General features: G+C 43.2%; 1 long non-coding RNA gene across 1 annotated transcript in view; it reads right to left on the reverse strand.

Moving 5' to 3' along the window:
- The window catches only part of LOC118313590, a 36,834-nt gene that overhangs the window by 6,578 nt on the left and 8,387 nt on the right, over positions 1-21,869 (reverse strand). The window contains exon 2 of the long non-coding RNA XR_004794486.2: positions 16,113-16,208. This is a non-coding gene — a long non-coding RNA (uncharacterized LOC118313590). The remainder of the gene's footprint in view (positions 1-16,112; positions 16,209-21,869) is intronic.

A 21,869-nucleotide genomic window follows, 5' to 3' on the forward strand; every position in this document is an offset into this window, starting at 1 on the left:
TAACGTTCTCTTTTGCTATTGCCACACCAGAGGTGCAAGCGAAGAAATATAATCCAAGTGTCTGTTCAGAGAGAGCGACAGACAGAGAGAGAGAGAGAGAGAGAGAGCGAGAGAGAGAAGACGATCCTGTTAAAAGAAAAAAGAAAGAAAGAAAAGGACGGAGAAATCAAGAGTGTGTTCGACACAACACAAGTTTGAAAGCTTGAGATTTAGACTGACAAAGACGGACAAAGTGAGGATGAAAAAGGAGAAAAACGTGGACAGACGGAGTACTCTACAAATGCAGTCTGTTGCCTGACCCTCTCAGCTGATTCAAGTTTTAAAAAGAAGAAATAAATATATAAAAAGGCTTTTCAGGCCCAAAACAGGATCACACAACCTGCTGTAGAGTCCGGTTACACCGCAACAATGGCTCGCATTCACTCTCAGCCTCGACACACGAGCTTTTGCCTCATCGAGTTCGGAGGGAGAGGGTAAGTCTGGTTTTGGAAGGTGGGTGCGTGCGGGTACGGAGGGGAAGCATAGCGATATCTTAGACGATAATGGCGTTCAAGCAGATTAGACGGTATCAGCCTGCAATGTTTGTTTTCAACTGTCGCCTTCTACAGCTCTATGGAGATATACGGTCAGCCCCGCAGGCACTCTCAATCTCAAGGAAACCCTTTCGATATTGCCGGAGTAAGTGAAGCACTCTGATAGATAGCGTTCAAAACTCTTAGATAAAGGCGAATGGTGAAGGGGGGGGAGCAGTCCGGATCATTGTCTAAGGTACTGAGACGTCCTTTAAAACCTGCAAACCATCTCAAAATCTTTTGTTGTCTGACCGATCATATATAACAACATGATGGACTTTTTAATTGACTGGTGAGCGAATGTGCTGTTTTTTTTTCTTCAAACACTTCCCTTCATTAGCTCAGGATTTAAAACCAAGACATGTTGACGGATTCCTAAAGATGTCACGTACCCAACTACCACAGCCGCTCCTGTAAGCCTGTCTGTCCACAGCGGACAATCTGATTAATCAAAGATCCGCAAAAGCTACTATATGCCAACACCTCCGAAGACCCTGCTTCTCAAGCAATGAACAGCGGCCCTGGCAACCTCGTATTTGTTTTGCATTGGTTCAGTAGTTCTGGGGGGAAATTAGTATGCAGTCAGGGACGGGCGAGCTTGTCAAGATCAGGGGGAAATCTCTACCCACCCACTGGGTGGATCTACATCCGTGAACAAGGTTGACAAGAAAGCTGACTAGTGTAAAGACAAGGAGCAAATGAAATGGTGGAGGACACCCCGAATGTTCTTTTTCATATGAGCGCACGGTGAACACCTTCACAGACAGCACTGTTCTTCATCTGTCTGTCTTGCATGTCTGTTCATCTGTCGGGACACTCACTCTCCTCTTTTTTTTCTCTCTCTTTTTCAGAATCTCTAGCCTGTCCTCTCTTTTCCAAAACTTCGTGTTTCATGCACGTCAAAATGCTAAGGCCAGTCCTTTTGACGGTGTTCTGCTGGACCATAGAGCGAATAAACATCGACGGCAGGAGAAAGCGATCTGGTGCCCTTCTCTCACTGAGCCTGAGCTCTCCTGGGAAACACACAGCTCATACAATGGATAGAGGAGGCCTTTTGTTGAGTCGCTGGGAGCTGCAGGGCTAGCTCCGGATCAAACAGGGGTGTGTGTGTGTGTGTGTGTGTGCATGTGTGTGTGTGTGTGTGTGTGTGTACATTTGAACATTTCACACATGCGCTTGCACATACATACACAAGTAAACCACACTGACATGCGAGAGTGCACCTTCGCCCACACACACACACACACACACACACACACATACAAAGTCACACAGAGCATTTCCTCATCTCCCTAAACTCAGTGTGACTAAGTAAACTTCTTCACCCTTTCGCAGTTACCAAGGGGCAGGGAGATGAATCTAAAATAGCCCGCAGGAGAGGAGACAAAGCGGAGAATGGTGACGTAAATCAGTGTAGGACTGATTTTAACTGGTTTACTGTCAGTTTTAAGGGGCTTTCTGTTGTATCATATACAATCACAGTTCAAAAGCCATGTGCCTGGGCTCTCTCCTGGGGTCCAAGGCAGGGGAATCTTGCAGGAAGGTGTCTTACGCTTGTGGGTAGCCTGTGTGTGTATGTACAGTTGTTTATAGGCTTGAGAACTATCTCAACTATATTGTGTCATATTGGCATCTACAAGCACATTGATGTTTAGCTCTATCAACTGTTATTTTACAACTGTCTAAAAACTGGGTTTGAGCAAGTGTGGAGACCAAACAGACATGATGATACAAAAATATAAAAATAGAACCTGCTTATTCATCCCAGAATGCATTTTAATACATTTTCAGTCAAGCCACCGCCTTGATCTTGGTGTGTCCGGCGTGCAGGACCTATACGGGAATCCTCCTCACTGAAATTAACTCACACCATCTGACCCTGGGACTCCCCTTTTCCCAGTCCCCCAGTTTCCCACAGACCCCCTCTCTCTCTTTGCATCCCCCCCCCCCCCCCCCCCCCCCCCCCCCCCCCCCCCCCCCCCCCCCCCCCCCCCCCCCCCCCCCCCCCCCCCCCCCCCCCCCCACTGCCCCACTCACCTCCCAAGTCTCTGCCTTGCTTTCAACTCCAATTTTGGGCACAATGAAGTTGTTCTGGCTGACAGTTTGGCCAGCAGAATAAGTGTTGTCGGAGCCTGCTGTGTGGCCCTGTAGTGGTCCCATTCTCCCCCTCGCTGGCTCAGTTACCGAGAGCCTAGTTGGTGGGACACGGAAGCCCTCCGTCCCCGCACTCCCACCCTCACCCAAATGATTGGTCTGGAACCACACTCAGGCTCACCTGCGCCTGAGCTCATCGTCTAATCGTTCAATTTACGACGAATAGATGAATAAACATTGAGCACAAGTTCTGAGAATGCATTAAAGTCTCCATTCCTTTTTTTCCCTTCTTTTTTGGCTGTTGCTTTCTCAGTGGTAGACCTCCCAGGGTTCTCTTCCATATTGCATCTGTTATGCTACACCACAGCCTGGGTTGGCCTGATTTACTCAGTTACTCCGTGTCTTGTAGGACGTGTCAGAAAGGACTCAGTATTGGGGTCAGCTGGAAAGACAAAGCCTGCAGCCCTCTCTCCTCTGTCGCTTTCAGTAAGCATCAACCAGCATCCCCACCCCCCCACCCCCCACCCCAGCCCCTCTCCCGCTCCCTCTTTTTCTTCTCCAGTTTTTCTGTTTCTCCGTTCCAATGAGTTATCAAACAAATATAAAAACCCAGGCTATAAATATTCTCCTTGTTTATATCCCTGCTCACATGCACACACACACACACACATAAAAGCACACACACTCACACACACACACACACACACACACGCACGCACACACAAAAGCCACGACATGAGAAAGTGACTGGGAGAGGCCCTGATGGGGAGACCATATGTCCAGGCGTTGTATATCAGTCGGCTCACCCCCAGCGCTCTGCCAGACCACCATAACTTAGTTTGTCTTCAGCACAAAGTTTGGTCCAAGCTTGGCTGGGTTCATTAGGAACCCATTCTCTGGAGCCAATGAAGCTCAACAGACCTCCAACAAAGGAGCTAATCACACCACTGCTGCTCTCTCTCTCGCTCTCTTTTCCTCACCTTCGCTGCATCTCTAAAAAACGTCATCCCTATCATTTTCACAAGGTCTCACTGCTGCACAAAATAAAACCAACTATGTACAATAGTCGGCAACCAAACAATAGAAACGGTCAACACATTTCTGTACAATACATCACAATCTGTAGACGTAGAGCATTGGGAACAAATTATAACACTAAAAGAGCTGCAGCTCAATAATGGCGCAAAACAGCATTTGTCCAAATCTTCTATTCTTTTGTGTCCAGACACTAAAAACATGAGCGACCGGGTTTCACATCTGCGACTGTTGTGTGTGTGGGATCGGAATTTCGAAGGGTCACGTTCTCACCTGACCGACACTTTGCTGTCTCGGGTGCGAGTGTTTATTGCGATGCTGTGTGCAGAATGCACGCCGACCCACAGTGTGTCTGTGTGTGCATATCGGTGCACGCGGGAGCAAAATGATGCGGTGCGCTGACAATGGAGAGCCCCAGGCTGCCGGATACTTGAAATGACCTTGAACCTCAGCGTTCTCCATTCCCATGGCTGCAGGGACGGTGAACACGTCTGTGTGTTTGTGCGTGCGCGCGTGTGTGTTTGAGAAGAAGAACAATGAGACTTTTTTGCACGTTGTCTGTGCACACAATAATAGCTCTTCAAAAATTAGTAACACAGACAGTCTGGGACAAAATATTTCCAAATATCGTGAATAAATGAAGGTGAGATTTTATGGCGATGGAATTCATGAAGAAAAGATAGATTTGAGATATTCTGTAAAGTGTTGAAGCAGATTTTCAGATTGTTGCCCTCACAGCCCTCATGTGTTTGTAATATCTTGTCACATTGGACAGAGCCATCCACTGTCACACGTGTGCCCCACTAGCTCCTCGCCTGCAGTGACTGTATTTGCTCACCCTGCATCCAGCAGAGAAAGAGGCTTGTTCCATACCATGTCCCCCACCGCGCACACAGGGCTACAGGCAAGCGTGGACGTGGCTGAGCTGGACATGGCTTTAACACATACACTGTGCACACGGTAAAGGTCCCAAAGCATACAAACACACATACACACACACACACACACACACACACACACACAAACCGAAACACATTTGTGTGCACACTGATGAAGAGGACTTGGTGGGTTAAGAATGACCGTAGGGGGTAGGGATGGTGAAGGGAGACCCAGCGAGGGGTGGTAAAGGCCATGTCATTGGGCCCTGCTTGGACACAAATGTCATCAGCATGACTGCCTGTACATGCGAGACCCAGCGGTGTGAGGGCACGGAAGACGATCAAGAAGAAACAGAAATAAGAGTAGAGGAACAGGCATGATTGGCCAAAACCTATTGAGCTACCAAAGGTAGAAAGAAGAGCTTTTAAAGAATTATAAGACAAGCTTTCGTGGAAATTACGTAAAGGTTTTAGAATTTCAAGACCGAACCGAAAATGTGTAACACTGTGCAGAGCACAAACTATGTCTTTTAATCTTTCAGATTGATTTCAGTAAGAGAAAAACAAAAGAAAAGCAACCGCTTTCCAACGAAAAAATAGTTTTTTTATTTGAACAATGGTGGAATGTTAATTGATCTGACTTAACTAAAGCAAAACTCCTTGCAACATCAACACTTGGTGTTTTGTTTCCTCACCCCCCCACAGCCGGATATATTACTTAAACTGATGCAATACTGTGTTCACCCGTCGCTCTTATGCCCCATGTTCCCATCGCTGCTCCCCAGCCATTAGATGTTAAACATTTCAACTGTTTCAAGTGGAGAGACATCACGATGCCCTGTGCAGCCAAGACACACTGAATACATTTGAGACCTTTTGCACTTGAATATTCTTACAAATTCAAATACACAAGCACAAGTGCAGTATACATTGAGATTCTGATGAAAACTTTTTATTTTTCTATTGGTTGCTGTCTTTGAAAGGTCAAATCATATGCCTGCACCATTCAGTGTTACTCCAAACAGACCAATAACACACTTCCACACATGCACTTAGAGTTAAAGGATATTTAAAAAATCCACTTTGTAGGTGCTCAGGTAACAACAGAAGGTATATACAGTGTGACACATTTTCTATTCACTCATGCATTGGTGAAAAGCCTCTTGTAGGCAAACATGTGTAGACTGTAAAACCAGGAGCTTTGGATTCCACGTAACAGTAATCAACATGTGTGTTTTTTGTTTGTTTTTGTAAAAACATATAGCTTGGATTTGGAACTAGAATTACAAACATGCAAACACGAAGACACACAAACTCAGTCACATGGTCACATTCTGAACAGCCAATCAGCAAAAAGATATTAAGAATGCAAGCGTGGCTCGCAAAGGATGAATTGTAATAGGTAAAATAACCTATTATAATTCAAGCTTTTCGTTGTTCAAGTGAGAAAGAATGAATGACATATGAACTCGGAAGGTGTTGCTCCAACTTCACGAGGTAACATACAGAATTATGACAGTCATTGTGTTGTAAGGCCAAGGTTTTACATGCAAGATGAGGCGCAAAGAAGACATCTACCGCAAACAAAGAAAGACTGTATGGTATTTACAGAATTGCTATTCTCTATTCATATTGTAGATTCGGTAATTGTTGTCACAATACATCCACTAAACACACTAAACAAATTGGCAATCCAAGTATTTCCCTTGTTGTCACGATAAACACAGGTAGAAAAATGTCCCTTCATCACTTTTTCCGTTGACCTGAAATTGCCCATTCACAAAAGATTTGAAGTTACTTCATAACAATTTAACACAATTGAATTAATTGGAAATCCCTGGGACTGTATTCATTTTGCTCCCACACAGTATATATATATATATATATGGCATTGGCTGAGTCTGAAGTGGTTGAAAGTTTCCAAGTGCACATGGAAAATACACTTGTATGAAAGGTTAAGGTTAGGTCTCTAACTATCTTTGATGAGACTTTGCAAGTAGCACAGCAAAATCAGAAAGTGAACGATATTTCATTAATATTTGCTTCTCTTGTCAGCTTAAATTCCACAAAAATATATTGAAACCTGTATGCCTCGTTATTGAAGACATACGACATTCGTAGTTTATTAGTGAAATGAATCAGATGTTGTTAACAAGTTTAGCTGATCGGATCATGTTATACTTTAAATGTAGTATTTCAACTTTTAGAAGTCTAATGTAAATGTGTTAACAGCTCATATAGAACATGTCTACAACATTATATGGTATAACACACACACACACACACACACACACACACACCATATGTCCATACTGTAAAGAATGAATGTCCTGGCAAACAACAGCAACGACAGATTCAGTGAACCCAAACCCGAGGCCATCTTCCTGCAGCATGAACCGACCCAAGAAAAAGAAAAAAGAAAAAGAAAAACTACATAGTGACTTGTAATACAGATTTCCCCTTACTTCCCATTTCCTTCATTTCCTTTTGTTTCCTCCAATTGCAAGCCTCTGCCTGGAATCACAGCACAGTTCCTCAGTGAAAGCAGCGTGTCCGACTCATCACCGACACTTTCTCCAAATCCTCAGCCAGACAGCGGTGATTTGTGCCTGCGTTAAGGCAGAACTACTCTTTGCCTCTTTCACAATATAGATTGCTGCCATTATCAGGCGCAATTCCTCTAGCTGACACAAAAAGAGAGGAAGAAAACATAGGATGGGTGTGGGGGGCTGGTTGGTTCATGGTGGTGATGGAATTTCACCCAAGCGCTATATGAATTGCTGATGGGACCTGAGTGACAATTTGGTATACAATTGCCAGGGTCAGTCACATATAGTGTCATGTCTGATTTCCATCTTGTGGGGCCAAGCTTTAGTGGGTACAGTGTGATGTCAGAGGACAGTTTTAAATTCATAAATCCAATCAGCACCAAATTGTTTTTTAGTAGCAGTAGCTGATGTGGCCTTTTAATTTATATATATATATATATATATATATATATATATATATATATACATATATATACATATATATGTATGTATGTATACACCTACAGACACATTTTACACTCAGCCAGGACCTTTGACTTGGAGTGAATATGGCGGAAATGCAAATTCAGCACTGTCCCCTTTCACACTGAGGAATGAAATCAAGTCTTTTGTAGCCGCTGGGCATTGAGGGTGGGAAAAAACGGCGAGGAGAGTGTGTGTGTGTGTGTATGTGGGGGGGGGGGGGGGGGGGGGGGGGTGGGGGTTCAGGTCATTCGTTTGGGCTGTGAATGAGCCAGTGCCCAAGCGGGAAAGATGGTGTGTCACTGGTGTGCTCTCTGCTAATTGATTGCCTCTACTAACAAGAGCATAATGTATTCTATTGTGATCATCCTTCGCCCATGTTCATTAAGCCAGGAAGCAGCGCGATCTTCTCTTTTTGTCTCGCTCCTGCCCCCTTTTCTCTCCCCTGCTCCTCTCGTCGTCCCCCCCCCTCCCAGCCCTCTGTTTTCATCTCTTCTCTCTGCCTCTCGCTCTCTCTGCACCGGATGGGAAAGGTGATGCAAAGACGGTATGACAGGCAAAGCATCCCTCACCATCCCAAATGCAAAAACGAAGACGAACAAAGGACAGATGGAGGGAACAGAGTAGGTGGCTGGTAAGACGATGAGGGCAGGAGGTATAGATGAAAGGAAGAGGGGGAAAAGACAGGGGAGAGAGAGCGGGACGATGGCTAAGAAGATAGAAGGATATGGCAACAAGATGGTGGGAGAAGAAGACATAATGCAAGTGTGGGAAAAAAAAAGATGAGGATCAGAAAAGCACCTCCCTCCATCCCGAATCTTTTTCTCCACTTCCCCCCTCCCGCCCCATCCTCTGCTCCGATCAGGTTCCCACCCGCTCCTGTTGTCCCCCACACCTCTTCTGTTTACGCCCCCCCATTCTCCCCTCTTGCCCCTTTTTCACCCACCTCCCATCCCCGCTTCGCCCACTCACTCCATCTCTGTTTCGCCTCTTAATGAGAGCTGGCGGGACAATGGTGCTATTGTTGCCCGTGTTTGGGAACCCTGGGCTGAAACAATCGCTGTTTACCCAAGCAGCGGCACAGCCTGGACCCTCTCCATCATTACAGCCGGGCCAAGCCTGATTAAGTCTCTTCCACAAGTGCTACAATAAGCCACTGAGCAGGCCCATGCAACTCATCCACTCTTTTCCCCTTTACTTCCAGCTCTTTCTCCAACACTTCCTCTCCTCTCTGTCTTCTGCAGTCAGCATTTCAATAGGATTGAAATATTCTTGCCCTTGCTTCCAGTTGCTAGCCGCTGGTGTCCCTCTGATTTGCATATGGTTCGTTCTCAATCACCGGGATCACATTTACCTCCAGGAGAATCACAAGACAAAGAGAACTACAAGAATAAACAGAGAAGAGAATAAGTGACAAAGTCTCAAAAATCATTTTTTGAATCTGGTCTTTTATTTCTTCTTCGAAATGACCTTCATAATCTAGGACAAAGCTAATTTCTTTATTAATCCCCACGAGGGTTGAGCGTGCTGCCAGCAGTGGCAATATGACTGAATAAGAGAAAACTCTCTTTCCATAATGGTCTCAGATCATAAAATAAATTGGCATGGAGGTAGTGTTATCAAGCTGATGCTTGTGGCGGAGACGCACTGAATCAGTGGATTGAAGGCCTTTTCACTCAACCATATCCCTCAGCTCTGCGGCTTGTAACAGAAGTACGCTACCAGCACTATGCAAAACAGCGTCATGAATATGCGTAATTAGGTGGGACTGGTGTAATTTTTCTGGGTTATGGGATGTGACATTTGTGGGGCAGGAGCATACATCAGTGTAAGCACGACCGACAAATGCATAATCCCTTTCTCTGCAATGTGGAATTTTACACTTTGCGATACAAAATATACAGTTTACACAGGCAGGCTATCAGAGCGCAGACATGCACAGTCGGACAAGTATGCAATAAAGACATGGGGGGGGGGGGGAATCACGGTGCACATGGCACAGAAAAACAATCATTTGAACACAAATATTGTATAAACTCTAGTTCACAGTCCAATTGTTTAAAAAGCTACAAATAACGCATCAAAAGGGAGACAGCAAGTCAGAGAGCATTTGCATTAACTATACAAAAAGGAGAGGGAAAAAAGAATGAGGCACGAGGATGTCAGAGGGACATAATTACTCAGTGATAATGGAGGAAAACCAGATATAGATAAAGAATAAAATAAAATATGGCCCGGGCTTGGAAGGCAGAAGGACACAAAGACTGCTATTGCCAAGCAACAAGGTTAAAAGAGGACCGATACGCGCGCATGTTTAACATAATACGAGACTGGATATCAGTTGGCAATGAGCTTTCGACATTGTTGTTAGTGGCTAGGAAATGTAGCACAGCAGCTGAGCGTGCGGGAGCAAATTTACCTCCATATTTAACTCCAGCGCTGAGAAAATAGCTGGAAGTCTGGCGAGATTCTCTGCTTTTGTTACAGCGCGGAATTACTGAGCATCTATTATAATATATAGTACGTATTTTCCTTCTTTCTTTCATTTTTTTTTCCATTAGTATTCAATTTAGATGAACCTTCAAAAGAACTGAAGATGTGAATGCTCAAATAAGGACAGACACATAATTGGATCATATTCTTACACAACCAGACGCAAACACGCGTGTGTGTGTGTGTGTGTGTGTGTGTGTGTGTGTGCGCGCGCACTATCAACACACCTCTTCAGAGGGAGCCAATTTATAGACTACTGTACTGTACCCCCCACCCCCACCCCACTCACCACCTCTCATCTCTCTCTTTGCCTTGCCATGCCCCTTTCCCTTTCCCCATTCACCCATACAGACGCACACACACACACACACACACACACGTACACACAACGGCACACACAGCTCCCTTCCACAATCCACCACCCTGCCACACATACCGAAGGGGAGGACACATCCCTCATAGCACCCAGGAAATTAACTTGACATTTGATGCAGACAGAAAAAAAAAATATTTCATTGGGGGTAGGGGAGAAGGAAAAAAAAACAAAGTGTACCAAGGCAGAGATAGCATAAACCCATCGCTTGTTCACCCCACCTCCATCCCAACCCCCCACCCACCCCCCTTAAGCCCAGGGACGCATTCGAGGGGGATTTCAGCGATCTGCAATGCAGACGCCACTGGGTGCCCACAGAAAAAAATGAGCTTCATCTTTTGCCTGTCCCTCTCTGTGTATGCTGTCTGTACCTCTTTGTTTCCATCTTTTATGAAGCCGGCACAATCCACTTCCCCTCCCTTGTTTGTGTCTTTTTTTTGTTTGGGAGGAAGAGGCAAAAAAAATTGAATCAGTATACATTAGCATCCAACAGTATTGGATCATCACTTGGTGGTGCGTGTATATGAAATTAACACTACTATTGAATACAAAATTTTGATTTGTGAGGATGGGGGTGGTTTCAATTGCCGCCATGCCATTCATTTCAATTTAGCATTTATTTTCTGAAATCATGACCACCGTTTTTTTCTTTTTCTTTTACAATAACAACAACAGCCGTCCCTGTTACACAGATTCCGGTGCGCCTACAATTTCATGCGAGCAGGCTAGAAAATGAGGTTCAGTGTGATCGTGCATATGTTTGATAAGATTAACGATCGCATCACAGGCCTCGGCGGTAACCTCGGCGAGGAGCCCAAACACCACGAGCGGGAACAGGCCGCAATTAATACATCATTATGCACTGCAAGACTTTCTGCTCATGAACACACACAACACGCAGCGAGACCGCGGCCAGCTAGTGTCTGTCTCAATATCCCCCGCATTAGACATGCAGGAATGCTAACATCATTATGCACAATTGTGAATGTCTGTCTGAGCCCTCCCCCTTTTCTCCCCGACCATATTGTGTCTGCGACTTAGTCCACTGGTACGTGTGTGTGATGTCTGAAAGAGGGCGGCATTATTTAAATACGGTCTGTTTTTGTATCCAGGTCGAGACAAATTACTGATTGTTGTACGTCTATGAGACCCTTCGTATGTGATACTGTTTGACCACGTCCACATTAATATCAGCATTTTTGTTCAAGGGAAGTGATAGTGCAGGAATAAATTTCATGGGGGAAAAAAAATCCCAGCTTAGAAAAATGATTGAATTTGTGTTTAAGGATATTAATGCATAATGCTAGAATGTATCTACAAATTAGGATTTGAATGAAAGTTTTGAGTTTCAACTTGTGATGAAACACACCCTGGCCTATTTTACACCTCACCCGCACGTTTTAAACGCGTGAAGAAATTGTGATATCTAATTCAGGATGAAAGGTGGCAATTAACTTTTTAAGTACTCGAGTGAATCTTTTTGCACAGTCTTCACTGAGGCATCTGTGATAACGCATGGACAACAGTGCTTTGTCCATGGCGGGGACAAAATCAAATTTAAGAGAAAATAATATGAGCACATTCTTTTTTTTTAAGGGCTATCGAGTAAAATTGAGGCCGACCTGGGCTGTCATTATCTAATCCCCCAGTAACTGAATATAATATTGAAAGTGTGTGTGTGTGGGGGGGGGGGGGGGGGGGGGGGGGGGGGGGGGTTCTGAGAGGGCAAGTAGGAGAGGTGTGGCTTTCATTAGCGTTGTGTTACTAATATCTGCTCTGCATTTCTCTGCGGCGGTGTGGTCAAAATATCGCATCATGCAAACACACACACACACACTCACACACACACACACACACACACACACATACTGCAATGTTGTTAGCAGCCACTGCACCACAGTTGCATTCACTGTGATTTAGGATTGGCTCTTTAATGAACTTGCATCACATGAAATAATAACAAACAAATAAAATATGAAGTACAATTTCCATGAAAAACAAGAAACAATACAAGGCTAAATATTATTCAGCCACTGTGGTTTTTTTACAGACATATCCAGGATATATAAGCAGAGAAAACTCTACCAAGTCTTGAGATAAGATTTAGAATCCGATTCAAAACCAATATATTTGTAGTTATCTGCCTCGACTTGAAGCAAGATTGTCCGGCAAGTATTGTATACACAATCCCTCCGCTTATACAAATTCTCCTCCTGCCACCTCGCTATTCCTTGCTGCCAGCGATTTGCATTCATTTGCATGATTTTACGATGTGCATATCCTTTGTTCTGACTGTATGATGATGCGAAAGACACCCTCCCTACGCAGCGCTATTACACAGCCCCCCTAAAAAGCTACTTGGATATTAAATGAAAAAAAAAGAGTTGTCTTATCTGTTTTAATTATAAACTGAGAGGAAGAGAATTCCACAAATAGCAGACTCATCCCCCAGTGTAGCCATGATAATGAAGTAGATCAGAATGAGGGGAAAAAAAGATGAGTTCTAGTTCTGTGGAATTTTTTGAACAACCATGGAAAGGACATATTGTACTGTCACGAAGAGGCATGAGCATCTGCAATATATAGCACAGGGAAAGGATTGTATCCATGAGTGAAATATGGAATTACTTGACATATAGGAAATAGGAGGAAAAAAATAGATGAAAACTAAATCACAGAAAAGGAAAAAAAAACAACCTTTCACATAATATTCTCATAAATAATGTACTATATTCTCCCTCACTTTTCTTTTCTTCCTTGGTTTGAGTCATCCATTATAATTATTTGATATTGTATCACCTGATCATAAAATATTAAGGCTTTGCATTAAGTGAGTAATTTTAACTGTGTGAAATTATAATTTCGATGTTTCGAAATGGACCTTTACTGTAAAGCCTTCCTGTTAGCTGGCATCTTTTGTTCTCCGTTGTTGTTTCATTTGGGCACACACACACACAAACACTCTCCTTACTCATGCAGACACAAGCAGATGACTTCATTAATCGCTGTGGGCTAGCACTGATGATACATACTGCCTACAAGACCGGAGGCTTTATGTTCACAAATGCGGGCGCCACATTCTAAGTACTTACTCCTGCTGGCGCCCTAATAGCAAGCAGCTGTACCGCAAAATATGCACGCCTGATAGATGATTATGAGAATAGCATAAGAAATAAGGCGAGGCATTGTAAACAAACTATACTGTACAGCAAACATTGCGCGTTTCCGTGGGCGCTTATCTTAGTATCCAGCAAATGGTACTGAGGCAAAAATGTGTGGGGTGAAAAATTATTAATAATGACCACAGAAAGTTTGATACTGAGGTATAGAAAGAGTGAGAGAGAGATAGGGAACATTTCCTGACATTGTCAAAGTGCATCTGTATGTGCTGAGATGGAAAGCTGTCCCGCCTTCGTGTTTCAGCTTCAATCCCCTGACCCTGACGTATTCTGTGCACGGGCAATGGCTGATGGAGGTTTGGATGTTGCTCATGAAGAAGTGTACCATTCTAACTGAATAATGCAATGTCAGATATGTATGGCTCTAATGACCCTGACACACTTTAAGGACTGGGCTTTCAGCTTTGAGTAGGGTCTGTCTATGCTGATCATTGTGTATGTATCAATTCTTCACAGAATTTAACGGTGAGTTTAATAACCTCATTGGATCTCTCTCTTTTGACTCTTTTTAACGTTCAGCAGAGTGTACAATATCCAAAGCTCTTTACCCAACTCTATTATTTCAGTGACACAATCCGTCTCAGGTAACAACCTCCTCTCTTTTTTTTCACAGAGGTCAAATGGTTTTCACTTCACTCCTTCAACATCTTTGGTTGACCTGGTCAACACAATCATGACCGATCCCTGAAAAAGTCGCAAAAGTCCCAAATGCTCAGCTGATGTCATGGTGGGCGATGCATATACAGTAAATACAGAAGTGTTCACCAATATTAAAGTTATAAGATATTCCATTTGAAGCAGTGTAAAATGGAGGCGAAATTGTCAATTCTATACAGAAAAACTCATTTATAGAATTGCACTGCAGAGATTACCATCAGACACTGTCTCTCTGTGGTATAGTCTGCACTGACTCTTACCACCCAGTGACTTGCCCTGCCCTTCTAATTGGCCCTTCTGAGCAGTCCAGTGTGTGAGTATTGGGAGTAATTAGGACGAGTAAGGCTAACACACTGAGGCCCGTGGGCGCTGACACACCGCCCCTCCTCCTCAGACCCTTATTTTAACAATACCACGAAATAAACTTTTAAACTCCGAGAAATCTCGACACGGTGAATGTAGAGTCGCCGGGGTCTTTTTTTTCATTTGGTTCGAGTTTGTCACAGGAGAGGGCCACCGCTTGTGAGCGGTACTGTCGCTAACCATCGAGAGCATAGGCACGGCATAGGTACCAAGTGCCACTGTGCAGTTTTTTGCTGACGGTGAGAGACGTCAATCACGGCGGCTAGCAGTATACGGCGTCTATACCTAATATCCCAGCACGTTATGGTTCCTCTCAAGAGGTCACCCGGACATGGTGTCAAAGTTGAACTAAAGAAAAGCACAGATGGAAATCTACCGCTGCCGCCAGCTAATACGACATCCATTTCCTGAGAGCATGTTCAGCTCATTAACGTTTGTCTGTCTTCAATCAGATGAGATGTCACGTGTAATAATGTCTGGAGGACTAATTGATAGAGCGAGATGTCCTGCACGCAATGCAAACAACGCCAGGGTGGAGGGCAATTACTGTACCGTAGTAACCGGATGGATTTCAATGGCTAGAGGAAATTTTTCTAAATCACTTCCTGGTTGCAGCTAATGTTGGCGTGTGTGTGTGTGTGCGTGTGTGTGTGTGTGTGTGTGTGTGGGGGGGTTCTGATGATGGACAGTGAACAATAACCCCTGTTTCCCCCTCTGCTTCTTCTCTTTGGTATGGACCACGGGGCAAAGAATGGGTCATGGGATTTGCTATTGCCCACGATCACATCGCCTGAGCTCCCTTCAAACCACTGTTATTCTGTTTACTGTGTCCCCTGGACCAATGCTAACATCTGTGCCTTCATCCAACACACACATGGGCTAACTTTGCTGCAGGCAAACAGACACACACATCAACAGAGATGGGTACAGAGGGGGGGTGGGGGGACACTCACTCAAACCCCTGCCAACAAAGACATTTAACCAATTTTTGACACATTTTTCAACACTTTGTGTAAAAATGTCAGTAAAAAGTATTGGACATGTTCATGAATAATGTCGTAAACATATTACTTTTAGCTGTATTTACTGTGTTCAGAAAATAAATCAGAACAATTGTGATTGGTGAAGAATTTAAATAAAAACACCATTGATTCAAAGCCTGATAAAATATGTGTGAAGCGAGTTTCACTGAAAGGTTTTGTCCTTGGAATAAAAACAAAATATAAAAAAGGTCAAAGTGAATTCACAATGAGGGGATTGTACCCTTTGGGTGCGATCAAGCTAAATTTGTGTTGTTTCTGCCAGATACAAAAATGGATGGTTGGACGATACAAAAAAACCCAAACCTATACGTTACCACGGTATTGCACATGCCTACACATGTAGTCCATACAGGCCAATGCTGCATGCACACACATACACACCATACACATTTTGGCTTATTAACCCGAGCTCACCTCATGTGAGTCCAGTTGAGAGCAAAATCCCAGAGATCTCGTGTTGACCTCTGCTGCCTGCTGCCTGCGGTTCTCCACAGCCCACCGTCTCCATCACTGCAGCAAAAGAAGACAAACACACATTTACCATGAGGTAACCTTTACCCATACATATTGAATCGCTCTTCTTGAGCAAATTCACAATTAACACGTTCCCACTAAAGAGAAAAGGGGGGAAAAAGCAAATGCTCGGTTAAATGACGGAAGAAGAAAGCAGCATTTTACTCGCGGGATTTCAAATTGGCAATAACTTTGTGCAAATGTCTTCTCAACCTTTACACTTTCCCTCGAATAGCAAGTAAACATTGAGACTTTTATGGCACACAAGCGGCTGGTTTATAGATCATTTGAAGGTCACGGGGTAGGGGGTTCAAAATACTAAATAGAAATGTTGTTGAAATGTTAACTTAGCAGGCTGCATTTGAATCATCCAATCAGTCATCTAGACTAACTCTGGTGTTGTAGTCTCGGCAGCCGTGTTGTTGAGACCAGCCCCACTTGACCTCTGCCTCCTCTCACTGGAGGGCGAGCAGGTCAAATGTCAAGGGCACAGGAAGAGTCCATTTGAGGGTCAAAGGTAACTGATGGATTGTAGCTGTTTATGGTCAGTCTGAGAGCTTAATGTTGACCTTTTAAAAAATGGATTATTTTACCCTACGTGAAAAGATGTGACATTCCACATGTGGAGATATAGGTTTGACAAAGTCGTGTCAGTTGTCAAAAATACTGCCACTTCTTTGACCTTTTTTCTCTTACTTTTTGCTTTTAATAAAGTTCATTGCATTTTCATGTATTGGTGGAATTCAGGAATGTACAGTAAATACTGCATGTAGTTTCTTTCTTAGGAATTTCTTTCCTGTTGTGTTTTGAAGTCATTGTGAGGCTCTTCTGGCATGTCAATATCAACAGTATCAGATGACCTCAAGTCACACACACTTGTACAGTGTCAGGGTACTGCACGGCAATAATCAATAATACACCCACGCAAGATTCTTATGATTTAGTCCTCAATTTTTTATTTTTTATTTTTTTCAAATACAAACTACAAACCTGCATGGATCCTGAAGAAAGTCATGAACGTCGGAGAAAAAACATAAGAAGAACAAATGAAGACGATTAGGATGTGTTTACGCAGAGCATATCCTCGTACTCCCCATTGCAATGTTCTCCACATGTTGTGAGTGTGTCTTGTGGTTATGTGGCAAACCAGTGTGTGTGTGTGTGTGTGTGTGTGTGTGTGCGTGCGTGCTTCTAGCCCTACGGCAGGGTTTAGGGTAACTATACAGCCCCGCCCCTCCACCTTCACCCAGTTCCCTTTGCGGCTTGTGTGGCTTGTCTCATCCCATCTCCCTCCTGCTCCTCTATCTTCTTCCTCCGCTCCACCCTCCCCAACGCTACCCTTCTTCTAGCTACATGCACGTGTAGAGTGGGTGGGGGTAGTGGGCTACACTTGCGACAACAGTGCCAGGAATCAGACCCTGGTTTCTCTCAAGCGGTGTAGTGATGCAGAGGATGCTAAATTGTATGCAAATTGACGTTCAGTATATATATCACACACACACACACACATCTGTGCAATATAAGAAAACATAAAGACAAACATATGCAACACCAACAAGGATTATTATTATTATTGTCATAGAATTTAGAAATAAAAAGTGAGCTATACAAAAACGAAAACGAGGAAAAAAGACAAAAAACTACATTTACCCTGACTCAAGGGATGTTGTCTGACTGTGCCTTTCTCTCATTATGTGACTCATTACCAACTGCACCTTCCTATATGACAAAAAGAGGTAGTCACAGAACAAAAGCATTTCCTTTATGAGAGGTGTTTCTACTCTCCACCCCAGTGGCTTATAGTGTTCCATTATCCGAAGGCGAGGTCTGCTGTGCCACCCAGCTCCCCCATGCTGCCTGTTTCATTTCCTACCGGTAACAATCCATTAGCCAACTCCAGGCTCAAACATGCAGCCGTTTAATTATTCTCACTTCTTTGGCAGCACGCCGGGCCGTACCACTCATCAGAGGAAACGTGGGAGGTAGGGAGGGAGAACAGCTGATACTGTATACATACTTTATGCACGTAAAAAAAGGACAACAGGCTATGACTATACAAGGAGACACGCGGCTCGCGTAGACGCACACAAAGACTGCCAGATGAATATGTACGCTGCAATATGTCGACAGGAACAATTTTACACACCAACGACCAATGTAAAGTGAACCTCCAATTGTGTCAATAAATACCTAAGATTAAAAAACGTTCCTTAACTGGTGAATATACATATATATATATAAATGTGTGGGTGTGGGTGTGGGTGGTCGTTGAGGCACGAAAAATGGGATGATGTGTGGTATAATTCATCTTGAATAATTTTCCTATGCATTCTTCTTCATGCTATGCCTCAGGAGCACTTCAGGATGAAAGGGAAATGCTAATACTGTGTCTGTATCTCACTGAACAATGTGTGTGTGTGTGTGTGTGTGTGTGTGTGTGTGTGTGAGTGTGTGTGTGTGTGTGTGTGTGTGTATGTGCGTGTGTGCGTGTGTGTGTGTGTGCGTGTGTGCATGTGTGTGTGTGTGTGTTTGTGTGTGTGTGAGTAAGCACATTTATGATAATTAACGGATAGGAGAGGTCAGCTACAGTATGTGAATGTGACAGTGACAGTGAGTATGAGAGGTGACGGGCAGTAATGTGGAGAGCAATGATTGACGTAAATTGGCTGTACTGCCATCAACTTCCGTTCTTTGCTCTATCGCATTTGTATTGCAGTTTTTGATGGTTACAGTTTTTAGAAAGGTATGATCTATACTCAAAATGAAAAACAGCAAGCTTTATCAGTAACTGTTCATAAAAGGCAAAAAATATACTGATGAACACAATGAAGAATACACTGTATTTTGTGATTTATATATATTGTATGTGGACTTATATTTCTATGAAATTGGTATCTTTAAGTGGCAAGCTGTAGATGAAAATATAATAACAGAATGATCTGTTTTAAACAGCAAATAACCACACAAATACATGTAAGAAATTATTTTCAAATAGAAACTCTGTGTGTAACTCCATGACAATGTTTTATCAAACTAAACACAATAAGAAAAAACATTTAATGGGCCTAAAATACATTTAAAAAATACTCAAATATTCATTTGAGCATCAGCAAATACAAGATCTTAGTTCTGATGATCACGGTGCCATTAGCGCTCCTCGCCAACAAATTGTGTCCAACAGAAAACGAAAGCGCCGGCCGATCTCGTGCGGTGTCAGTAATCGCGGGGATTAATACATGCAAATGAAATGCTCAGTATGCATAGCTGCCGTTGACAGTAAGAGAATAATTGACTTCAAGAGCTCCGTGCTCTTGTCCATATACCGCACACAAATTTGTATGCATTAATGTGTATGCGTGCGCGTGTCTATGCCAGCGGACATTTTAAGTCTACCCTCCTCACACTCTCACTACTGCCAAACGCCTTAAGATGGTGGCACCTTGAGGCAGAGAGAGACACTCGTAGAGGAAGCCAACCTCCTCCCTCTTTTTCCCCCCTTCTTCCACCTCGGGTGCTCACGACAACACAGGACTTGGCCCCCCTTCCTCACCCTTAGCCCCCCAAATAAATATTTAATTCGCCCCTCTCTAATAAGGATATTAGGCAAGTACACCCCGGCCCTGGCTTATATGCATGAGTCCTTTCTCATCAAATTTACATAAAAGGGCCAGATGCTAATGCGAGCGAAGCAGCTACTGCTCACTATTCTATATGCACTGGTACAAGCTCCCTAGTCTGAGAGCCCATATAATTTAATTGCCGAACAGCATATATTTTTCAAATGGTTCGTCGTATTCAAATTGCGTCTAGGCCTCAATACGACGCCTTACAAAGACTCGAAAGATGGCCATATTTTAATTGTAGCGGCGGGATGTCTATAGTATTTATGCTTATTTAATGTTTTCTGAGGACCTTCCCCTTTTTGAACCCCTACTGTACATGATAACATGAAAAATATCGTGGACGTACATACAGTGTATAATATATAAGAAATAATATCCGGACCACTTAAATACAGAGTATAGCATAAAGCATTTTGAGACTTGAGTGCCACGCTGTTTGTAATTAATAGGTGATGAATAATGCAGTGACACGAAATATATTATTTACACCCTTTCATCTTTGAGGACGATTCAAAGCATATTTCAGATGCAATTATACTAATTTATTTATAATGCATCGTATTTGCATAATCAGAAGCCAGCAGAGCACAGATATCTTGGAAGCCAGGCTGACAGCCAGCTTTAGACCTGTGGTGCAAAAATAGCATTTATGTACACAGCCTTATTGTGCACTGCTGCTGCCACAGCACTGATATTTAACCATGGAGTATACTGGACCGGGTATTACAAGTATTATTATCAGTCACAATTCAGGTACAAAATGTGCAAATTGGCATTTGTATCATATTCTAACAAATGTCCTGGAACTTCTGCAATTAGATTTTGTATCAAAATAAGAACAATACTGTACACGTTGACTGCCATCAAATGACAATTTATATTTTTTTCTATAAGTAACAGACAAAATCTTAAATGTTGGGGGTATTACAAAAATCATTTTCAGTTGAGAGAATGGCTCACATTACACATTGTGACGACAATAATAATGATAATATGTATTCATTAAAAATATATAAAGAAAAGATTACATTATATTAATAATATCTTCAGACTAATATGAATATACATATTTCGAATCATAATATGGCAAGTTCAAATTCAATTCAATTCAATGTGTTATTATGTGAAAATCTCCTTTTGTGTTTGTGTTTTTTTCAAACAGTGTTCATGATTCTTTGGTCAATGCTTAAATACTATAAATGAAGGTAGTTACTATAGCAGACTATCGAGTGCACCGATGTGGATTTTGAAAGCATGTTTGGATAAAACTTAGACCAAGGTGTCACCAGTATCAATTCTGGTTTAACCAAATGTTCACTTTTGCTCGGTTCTAGATGTTCCATCTGTCGGCTTCATGGAAAACTGAGGGGACAACAAGCTCACATATTAAATGGGCAATCTATATTTACAGTACCTCAGAAAATTTGTCTTGGAGCAATTGTGTCGTGAAAGTACTGTTTCCCTTAATTTTCACTTGGTGTGAAAACTGTCATTTTGTGTTTGATGTCATCTTGTTCCGTGTGTAACTACTACAGCGATGATAGTAAAGCCACAAGAATAACTAATACTCACATCACAGTGAACCTGCGTCTCACAGGCAACGACGCTCTGCCACTTTCAAGCACAATCACGTTATGTCACGTATATGGAGGATACGTGTGACAATACGTCACACGTCGCCCACGCATATCTGTGCAGTTAGCCGAAAGGGGAGGGCCCTACAGCGTGGCAGAGCACAGCATGCCCGCTGCTCCCCACAAGACGCTCAAGTGGCCATGCAAGATGTCATTAAAAAGGGCCCAACCATGACATTCCTCAGTGGATTATTGGCAAGTTATGGCAGGCTGGTCTGTAATGGAGGGGAGATCGATCGGATCCCCGTTAATTGTCAAGGACACCATTGATGGAGCCAATGACACCTGGCGAGGTTTTGTGCGTGTCAGTATCTGTGTACAAGACCAACGTCTTTGACTCAGACTTTGCTTTGCCTGATACTGTATATGAACACACACACTTACACAGCCTGAGACTTCCA

Source organism: Scophthalmus maximus, chromosome 19 (assembly GCF_022379125.1).
Source record: "Scophthalmus maximus strain ysfricsl-2021 chromosome 19, ASM2237912v1, whole genome shotgun sequence".
Taxonomy (NCBI): Eukaryota; Metazoa; Chordata; class Actinopteri; order Pleuronectiformes; family Scophthalmidae; genus Scophthalmus; species Scophthalmus maximus.